Source organism: Salvia splendens, chromosome 2 (genome assembly GCF_004379255.2).
Source record: "Salvia splendens isolate huo1 chromosome 2, SspV2, whole genome shotgun sequence".
NCBI classification, from domain to species: Eukaryota; Viridiplantae; Streptophyta; class Magnoliopsida; order Lamiales; family Lamiaceae; genus Salvia; species Salvia splendens.
In genome coordinates this window covers 119,770-130,568 of record NC_056033.1, presented here as the reverse complement: position 1 = coordinate 130,568, position 10,799 = coordinate 119,770, and the positions used below count along the sequence as shown (strand labels likewise).

Here is a 10,799-nt window from a genome sequence, read left to right as displayed (position 1 = left end):
CGGAGTCAGGGACTGACTATGCGGTGTATACGGATGCGTCGAAGGTGGGACTTGGATGTGTGCTTGTGCAGAAGGGGAAAGTGATTGCATATGCATCGAGACAATTGAAGTCCCATGAGCTGAATTATCCGACACATGACTTAGAACTGGCAGCCGTGGTACATGCATTGAAGATCTGGAGACATCATCTCTATGGAGTCCGTTGTGAGATATACACGGACCATAAGAGTCTAAAGTACTTCTTTGAGCAAAAGGAGTTGAACATGCGCCAGCGTAGGTGGCTCGAGTTGGTGAATGTCTACGATTGTGGTATAAATTACCATCCGGGAAAAGCAAACGTAGTGGCCGATGCTCTTAGTAGGAAGTCTCAATCTCAGCTGGCCACTTTTCTTACTATCGAGGAGAGTTTAATCCAAGAGTTCAGTAAGATGCGGTTGGAAGTAGTGAGAATGCCCGAGACTGTGGAAGGAATAATAGCCACGTTGGTGATGGAACCCGACTTAAGAGCCAGAATTGTGGAAGCTCAACGGCGGGATACGTTACTAGAAAAGATTCGCTCAGAAGTGAGGGCGGGTGAACTCGGAAACTTTCGTGAGGCAGCGGATAAGGGTCTCACATACAAGGGAAGGTTGTGTGTGCCTAAGGATGAAGGCCTGAGAATGGAAATCATGAGAGAAGCACATGAAACCCCATACGCTGCTCACCCAGGAAGTACCAAGATGTATCAAGACATGAAGAGGCAATTTTGGTGGAACGGTATGAAAAAGCATGTTGCAGCATTTGTGGAGAGATGCCTGGCATGTCAACAAGTAAAGGCGCTACACCAACGGCCCTATGGGAGATTGCAACCCCTTGAGATTCCAGAATGGAAGTGGGAACATATTGCAATGGACTTTGTGACAGGACTGCCAAAAATCCCAGCGAGGAAACACTGTGATTTGGGTGATTATAGATCGCCTCACCAAATCTGCTCATTTTGTACCGGTTCGTGCTACCTATGGATCCAACCAGTTGGCTAAGATATATGTGCGGGAGATTATACGCTTGCATGGAGTACCAGCGACAATTACATCCGATCGCGATGCCAAATTTACTTCTAGGTTTTGGACGAGCCTGCAGCGCGAGTTGGGGACTAAATTGAATTTTAGTACTGCCTTCCACCCACAAACCGATGGGCAGTCAGAGAGAACGATTCAAGCCTTAGAGGATATGCTGCGAGCCGTGGTGCTAGATCGAGGTTGGGGTTGGGAAGAAGTGTTGTCTTTGGTTGAGTTCGCTTACAATAATAGTTACCAGGCGACGATCAAGATGGCTCCATATGAGGCATTGTATGGAAAGAAGTGTAGATCGCCACTTTATTGGGATGAAGTGGGTGAGAGAAGAATTCTCGGACCAGACTCTGTAGAAGAGATGATAGAGATTGTCCGACAAATCCGTGGGAGGATCAAGGAGGCACAGGATCGACAGAAATCACAGAAATCATATGCGGATGTTCGAAGGACCGATTTACAATTCGAGGTCGGAGAAAAGGTCTTTCTGAAAGTTTCCCCTTCTAAGGGAATAACTCGTTTTGGAGTGAAAGGAAAGCTGAGACCCCGATTTATCGGTCCGTACGAGATTTTGGATAGAGTCGGCGCGGTAGCATACAGATTGGCCCTACCACCAAACTTTGGAAATGTGCACAACGTCTTCCATATGTCACAATTGAGGAAGTACGTGTTTGACCCCACACACATAGTTCACCAAGAAGAGATGATGGTCCTAAATTCCGATCTAAGTTATGAGGAGAAGCCCGAGGCCATTTTGGATCGAAGGGTGCAAGAATTGAGGAATAAGTCAATTGTTTCGGTGAAAGTACGGTGGAGGAATCATGGGGTCGAAGAAGCAACCTGGGAATTAGAAGATAAGATGAGAGAGAAGTTTCCAGAGCTGTTTGAGTGATCTAGGCAAATTTCGGGACGAAATTTCCTTTAAGGTGGGAGGAATGTAATATCCGAAAATAAAATAATTAAATAAGAATTTTACTCTTTTAATTAAGGTTTGAATTTTGTGAATATCTTGTTTAAGATATGGTTTGGTAGTCTTAATTGATTTATATTATTTATGTATGTGAATATTTAGATTTTTATGATTAATTGAAAAACAAAATAAAATCCTATTTAATAAATTAAATCTCTCTCTCTCCCTCTCTCTCTCGGTTTCTCTCCCTCTCCCCACTACTTTCTCAACCTCTCCCCACTCCCACATAACCGATGCACTCCCTTTCTTTCCAATCTCTCCCTCACATCGGTTCCTCTCTTTCTCTCTCGCAATCGTTCTCAACATCACGGTAAGGTCTCCCTCTTTCTCCCCCTCGGTTCTCACCTTTTTCCTTTCACTCCCTCTCATCGATTTCTTGGTTCATCAAGGTGTTACTCTCTCTCGTTGTGAATCGGAGTCGGAAGAGGAAGTAAAGCGTTTGAACTACGTTTGAACTATCCGGGAAAGGTAACCCAAGACCCTAACTCATGATAATTTCGAAAACACATGCATTTAGGACGTTTTGAATGTTTTAGATGCTGAATAGGCTTTGTGATTATGTGTTTGTGTGGGGTATGTCTTCGGTGGGGACTGACAGTGGGATCCGACCCCTTTTTGACTGAGCAAACGATCTCCTTTTGGTACGAAATTTTAACTGTTTAAACTTGGGTGTGTCTTCTGTGTGGTGTGTAAATTTCAGCTTCATTGGACGTCGGATGATTTTATAATGATTTTTGTAAGTAAACTGCGCAGTTCTGCGAGATGTACGTTTCTGGGTGAGGTGTTTTTGTGCAATGGGTGTGAATCTGGGTGTTTTGATATTATGATGTATGTGGGTGTGTTTGGCCAAGGGATGGCTCGGAGGAATCAGTGTTTGGTTCGAGTGTTTTGTGTGTGTTGGCCGAGAGTTTTAGGGTTTGGCCTAGGGTGGTGTTGTGGAGAGTTTTGGAGGGTTGATCTCTTGTTTTCGGGTGTGTTTTGGGATGTAGAATGTGTGTTGTGAATGTCGTATAAGGTTTGAGAATCGTTGGTTGGGGGAAAACTGGTGTGCACTTGATCGGGCCAGCGGCCGAGACGCCGAGCCAGATGCCGAGCCAGATGCCGAGACAGGTGCCGAGCCAGTGCCGAGACAGGTGCCGAGACGGGCGCCGAGCCAGATGCCGAGACAGGTGCCGAGCCAGTGCCGAGAGAGGTGCCGAGACGGGTGCCGAGCCAGGGCCGAGCCAGACGCCGAGACATGTGCCGAGCCAGGCGGCCGAGACGGTCGGCCGAGGTGCCGAGCCAGGCGGCCGAGACGGTCGGCCGAGGTGCCGAGCCAGGTGGCCGAGACCGCCGACCGAGATGCCGAGCCAGGCCGAGACGCCGAGCCTTTTTCCCGAACCTGTCCCGAGCCAAGTGAGCCGTTTGCACGGTGCGGGTTTACCGGGAGTGCGAGTGTTTTGGGTGTGTGTCGTGTGCGCGTCTTGAGTACGTTGTATGCGTGTCGGGTGCGTGCGTGGTGTGTTTCGGACGTGTGTTTTTGTGTGATTGACTTATAAGATGTTGTTAAGTGTGTGTACGTGTAATGTGCTAGATGTTGAAGTCATCCACGTAGGAATCATGCATTGTCGTTTGAACCTCGTCTTTCCTGACTCTAATCTTGATATTTATCTATCTTTCAAAAGGGTGATCTTTTACGAGGAAATTGTGGTTGAAGAAGGGAACTATTTAAAAGCTAAGCAATTGAGGTGGGCTTTTCTACCCTACTATTTTGTGGGTTATCTTTAATACGGACGCTGTTCCGGAAATGTTTATGGAGATGAACTGTTTGTCTTGCCAACTGTTTTGTTTTGAAACCTATCTGAAGTGGTTTACCACATATGTTTAATCGAATTCGGGTCTGTTGGGCTGCGAACCCTCAGGCTAGTGTACACGAGATCGGGAGCCATCTGAGAGCAAGTTGGCCGGTCTAGTTGACCTGGGGTGTGGCCACGCCCCTTGTCACCCGTTGGATCAGATAGTGTATGATGGTGGGAATAAGGGTGGCAATATCTGAAAATGACTGCGCAGTCGAATTTATGAAATATGTTTTAGTGTACTTGGGTTATTTTTCTTTACACTTAAAACCCCAAGGTTACACTGTTAGGGCATGACAAACTATGATTTTGGCGTGTGTCCACTGAGTGCAATAAGTACTCAGCCCTGCATGTTGTTTTCTTAATGTGCAGGTTGAGCGACGATGGGGATGACGGATGTTGAGCAACTAAAGTCAAAAATGTGTTTTTACTTTGCCTTTTGGATGGTGTCGTGTCGTCATACCCGGCATTATCTATCTCTTGGTCTTTTCCGCTGCTTTGTAATCCGATACAATGTTTTCATTTAAACTCTGTTTACTTTAACTTTAGAGATGTCGCTACAGTACTTTGTTTTGAAGTGAACTTCCTCTAATTAAACGTTTTCGGGTCAAGTATTCTTGTTCTCCCCTTTCTTCCCCGCTTCTTTATTCCTCCCCTAGTCGCGGTCCACCGTACTCCCTATCCTTAGGAAATGCGGGCGTGACAGTCCAATTTAATTCCCCAGGTCAAGTAGATTAGAGTCTTAACCCACACAATGAATGCATGGCAGCAGCCGACCCCTTTTTCAATTGTGTCGTAGAAACAATCTTGAGTAGTTCCCTAGTCCCTGTGGTTCGACCCCGCTCTTATCTCTTATACTTAGTAAGATTTGTTGAATTAGTGGGAAAATTATAAATCTTGTTGAAAGGAGGGACACGTGCACACGACACACGTCCCCTCTCTTTATACTCCTATATTAGCATGTTCATAAACTTATTATGTTGTACAGTTTAAAGAAATGTTACTCTAAGGGAGATAATCATATTGCATATAATGATTTAAAAGACCATATCTGTCAAAAATTGTAGAACTCAATTCTCTGCAAAAAAAAATGCGTACATAAATGGAGTATTTTAGAGAGTTGAACTAACAAAATAAGTCTGGGTGGCAAGAAAACAAATCGAAGAAACATTCTAAAGTAAACAAATTATATTCTGCAAATGAAGCTGAATAATACAGGTAAATTAAAAAATTCTTAACATGTAAAGCATACTCAGTGAGATATATACCTCATTTGCATCAACAATATCAGCAACTGTCCTTCCTAATAGCTGAAAGGCCTCTCAAGTCTTGCTATTTCCTCAAAAGCATATACAACATTTAAATGCTAAGTTTATGAATGTTGTTTCATTTTTTTTGCAGGTAATCATCCTAATGGATTTAAAGTAAAAGTGAAAGAAAAAGGAGAAAGAATGCATAGAAACTGAAAAATCAGGTCAGTGAATAATTAAATTATGAAAAATAAATTCATATAGAATAGAGATGCCAGAAATACAGCCACTAACAATTTTTTTAGTATATGCAGGGACAAACTGTTCAAAATGGAATCAGTGAAAGATTGAAGGTTAGAACACTACATTAATTGTATACCGAGTACTAAAAACTGGAAAAAAAATAGAAATGAAAACACTGAAAAACGAACATATATTAAGAACATAGAGTGAAGAATCATAAGAGAATACATAAAGAACAAATAGGAAGAGAGAGTATGCAGGTCATGAATTAGGGAAGAGTCAAGAAACTGGACTATTTTTCTGTTTATTTTCTTGACTGATTTTGGTTGAGAGATGAAGTGATTATAGGAGTGTTAAGAGAAGAGGTATTTATAGGACTCTCTTCTTCATCATGCAAGTTAGATAGATATCATGCAGGTTCCCCATAAAAACATCATCATGAAAGACCTTTCAGGTAATACTACTAAGATATAAATATTAGAAACAATATTAGATATTAATAAATATTTTTTTACAAATTTGCATAAAAAATGAATTTAGATGTATGCATGTGAAATATTAATACTAAAACTTATAAAGTAATATTAATATTAATATTAACACTTATGAAATATTGTGTAAGATTTGGTCATTTATTTAATTTTATAAGTTTCTGCATTTATTTAAGGCCCATTACATTTCTGCATTTATTAACTTATTCTTGTGTTATTTATAGGAGAAATTATTAATTTATTCTTTTGTTATTTATAGGAGAATTATAAGGATACAAACTAAATCCTAAAAACATAAGAGCCACTGCCTCTCACTCTTCACTCTACAGAAAAAGGAAAGAGAAAGAGAACCATAAAGAACACAAACAGCCGTCTCTCACTCCTCACTCTATAATCATTACACAAAGAGGACAGATGACATGACATCATTACACAAAGAGGACAGATGACAAGGCAGGCGTGGGAGGCTAGAACCTACTCTACTACATGAGCAATATATTAGCAAAACAATATACCAAGATAAAAACAAAAGGTATGAAATTCTTTATCTATGCTCTAAAGGTTGCACATTCTGAAATTGAAGCAAATGAGCTATTTAATGATATGTTTCGGATGTACTTTAATGGGTGCACATTAATTCCAGTTCATGCTATCACTTCTACTATCTATGTATCTCTTATAACATACTATTTCAAATCATTTTTTTAGGGGTTTAAGAATGTTAAGTTGATACTTAATCTTATTTAATGCTTTGGATATAAGCTTATCACATATAGTATGCTGCCCCATTTCTCCAATTTCTTTGCAGAAACGAATTTCATAAATATTTTTTCAAATTTATATACATGAAGTTCTTCAAAATTTAATGCAGTCAGTTTCAATTAGTTATTGCCTCCCTTTCCTCATTTTCTTTACAGACGAATTTCTTTACAATTTATATATATGAAAGGTTTTTCATTTGGTACATTGTCCCTACATTTAGAACATAATCTTAAATTTATATTTTTCTATGTTATATTTTTCATGTTCTAAAATTGTGATTTAATTCTATCTCTTATTTTTCATGTTCTAAAATTTTCATTATATTCTCTATCTCATTCTCAATTTCACAGATGTTGGGTCATTGATACTTTCAAATCTATACATGATAAGTTTTATACATATTACTAATTTATTATTTACCTTTTTCAGGGATAAATTTTCATTGGAAACATATGAATTAATTTATATTACTTTGCAGGAAAGATTTTTATATTTAATAGGCTGTCTCTCTCTCTCCCTCTCTCTCTCTCCATCTGTGTCTCTCTCGGTCTTATTTCTCTGTTACTATCTCATCTCTGTCTTTTATTTTTAAATTTCCTAAAATTGTAATCTTATGCTTATTTTATTTAATAGTGTGACAACCTATCAAATGTTTGCATTGCCAAATGAGATTTACGTGGGCTGATAACTGAATTAGGGGATATTCATTATTTTTGGTAGATATAATGACATACATACTGAATGAATATTTTACTTAATTCAAAAAATTTATATTTAATAGGATGTCACACTGTTTTCTAAATTTGCTTGTAGATTCTTTGTGTTTAGTCTTGAAAGTAATTTTAAATATAATTACTAATATATCAATAATTTTTTGCAGGGACAAAGGGCATTGGAAATTGATTAATGGATCATCAACTTTGAAAGAATAAAATAAATATACATATTGTAATAGAATAATTTTTTTTAGTAAAGACAGCAACGCTAAAGAAATCAGAGGATAAACTCCAAATTGAGCTGACGGATTTACCAAAAGAACCATCCCACATTATATATTTTTCCCGCCAAAAAGAGTATTATAGTCTTTTCAACCAAGTGTCCTTTTTTTTTAGTATAGATAACAAAAAGCCGTTGAAAAACTCATGTCCAATCATTCCCCTCCCATTATCTGCTACAGTAAAATTATTTCATACAGTAATTACCAATTCACTTATAATTACTCCGTAGTTTATGCCGCCCACTCCCCACTCAATTAAAAAATGGAATTTCTCTCAAGAGTCAAGACATGCACGAAATTTGTTTTGGTGGAACTATATATGAGTTTGAAATTTTGAGATTATATATTTTGATAGTATCTCATTGTAATGGTAGAGGATTTTTCACACCAAAATACTAAAAATGGACAATATAAATAAGAAAATAACTTGCCCCTCATTGGCTCTTACTGTGTCCGGCGTCACATCAACCACTCCCCATGCGAAAATTATTCCATGGAGTCATTATGACGCCATAAAAAATTGATATACAGTACAAGTTTTCATGAACCACAATTGAAGTACAAATTTGAAATACATAATTTTCACCTTTTTTTCTGAATAAGCATCTTGCATCTAATAATCAAGATCTGCAAACTAGGCAAAATTCCATGCTTGGAACTTTATGTTGTAAAGCCTTATAAGTGATCAATTTGATTCTTAAATCCCATGAAAAGCAAATTACCTAGCTTTTTTTACTGAAGGTTGAAAAGCATATACATAATGCTATAAAACTTGTTCTTATTCCTCATTTATATTCCCTCTTAACTTTGGATGCCAATACATCACTATGTGATGTAGCTCTGAACTCCTTTTTGACTTGACCGAGAAAAAAATCATACTGGAGAAAGTACTTTTCAAATCAAAATACTCCTATATAATTTAAAGTTTTATTATATGAAACTTGTTATATACTATGTTTGTGCACGGCGTATTCTTGACCAAATCCCGTGCTTGTTCCGTACTGGGAATTAAGTCACGGAGTTTATGATTATTTATAACATACTGTAATTAACTATCCAGTTAAAACCGTAGATTAAAAAGCAGTGATCGAATATTAGTCAACAAACTAGCCCATTTTAATGAATTAATTATGTTAAATGGATCGATACCAAAATATAAAGAAGTCAAATTATTCCCCAGAACTGAAGTGATATTGACCAAAAATGTTTTTTTGAATGAAGAAATTAATATTCCTCACTTGTATAGATACGATTTGTTTCATAGTATGGTGACATTTATATTTTAAACATATAGTTAGTGATCAAAATCCAAATAAGTATTTCGTACCAGCTAGTATAAATGGCTTGCATACTAGGTGATGAAACGAGACATCCGTGCAACATCGAATCATCCTTGTTTACATAGATGGGCGATAACTTAGAAGAGATATTAAGCGTGAAAAAGGGTAGATGGTCTTCGCATGAAGATTCCATACTAATCAACTACATCGCAGTTCATGCCAAGGCCGTTGGAATGACATCGCTCGAGACTCAGGTACGATCGAACTCAAATGATTGTAATCAAGTAGATATTTACATACTACACGCTTGCATGTTAATTATTTGCATATATTAAAGTAAGTGAATTGAGACGATCATATTATCAATAGGGTTGAGGCGGAATGGCAAGAGTTGCAGATTGAGATGGAAAAACTACTTGCAACCAAATGTTCGACGAGGGAATATTACAGTTGAGGAGCAGCTTTGCATTATGAAGCTCCACTCCCTTTATGGAAATCGGTGCGTCTACAATTAAATATTTATTACTAGTATTTTGTAATCACTTTAAATAAGATATCGCAGGTGGTCGAAATAGCTAAGTTGTTGCCCGGTCGAACTGATAATGAAATCAAGAACTACTGGAGAAGTCAAGTTTTAAAGCCTGCAAAGCAGCTGAAATACGACACAAATAGCATGGAGTTAAGGGAGTTCGTTCGTGACATATGGCTTCCTAGGATTCATGCTAATTATATTAATCTTGCAAGTGTTGGGGTGATGATGAATTGCAATGACATTAATGCTGAAAGTGTTGGAATGGATTATTATTGGTCGAAATAGCATTTCATGTGATCAAATTGCAGTCACGAATAATTTATGTAATACTCCTACTAGTAGTGACTGCGGGTTTCGTGATTACATATATTATGGCCTTGATAGCCCTCCCTGCTTCGGTTTATCGAATAGATGATGTATTATTGGGACGTAATGTAACCAGTTCAAGTCTTGTGAGCTATACACTATACTTATGCTTTGAAATTAAAGGGACGGCAGAAATTGGGAAATCGTTTCTTCTGTTTCTACTCGTGTTTCATCTTCTTCTATTCTCGCATATGGTATATGCATGTATTCAACGATATGCATATAATTACTGTAAGGCTGGTGAAATAAGTAGAAGAAATATTGAAAATATATACTCCATGTAGTAATTAATTAAATAGTACTCCTAGTAAGTAGTACTTCTTGTAAAATCAAAATTACTATATATGTAGTACTAGTTCTAGTTTTACTATTATTTAACAAAAACACTTCATGCAGATCCAGCCCTGCACTCCAACCGCGCCGCTGATTCCATGAAATTGAAAAATTGTTGGAGAAGATGAGACTTGGGCTTATAAGTTTTGGCCATTATATTAATTGTTTGGGCTGCTTTTGGGTATAATAACTAATGATGCCCTTGACATCATTAGCCGATTCAGATAAGAGTTTGATGGGTATGTAAATGTTTATAATTTTATCAAAATAAAATAATCTCCAAGTGCATCAATAGTGTGCAATACGTCTCATGTTTTTTCTAATTTAGGTTGCCCCAAACCTCCTAATCTACTTGGTACTTGGATTCAGGTAGAATTAGAATTAGTAGTATAAAATTATTTGTATTATCCAAGTAGTAGTTAATAAATTTATTAGTATATGAAACTTATTTAAGACATATTGGAGATGAATGAACTAATAATATATTAGTTGACTAGTTGTATACATTAAGAAATAAATTTTCAAAAAATATCAGAATGAGAATATTCTTAGGCGATTTCAAGAACATAGCGATTTGTCGAAAACAATTATGATCTAGTGTATTGTAAAAGTTGTACAGACATTACATTAAAGTTAAAACAAGACATTTTAATATTATTAATTATTTTAAAAGTTTTTCAGCTCCGGCTAA

At 37.5% G+C, this 10,799-nt stretch overlaps 1 pseudogene; it reads left to right on the top strand.

Moving 5' to 3' along the window:
• Positions 1 to 1,330: 1,330 nt before the first annotated feature.
• LOC121793084 lies at positions 1,331 to 9,694 on the top strand (annotated as a pseudogene).
• Positions 9,695 to 10,799: the final 1,105 nt, after the last annotated feature.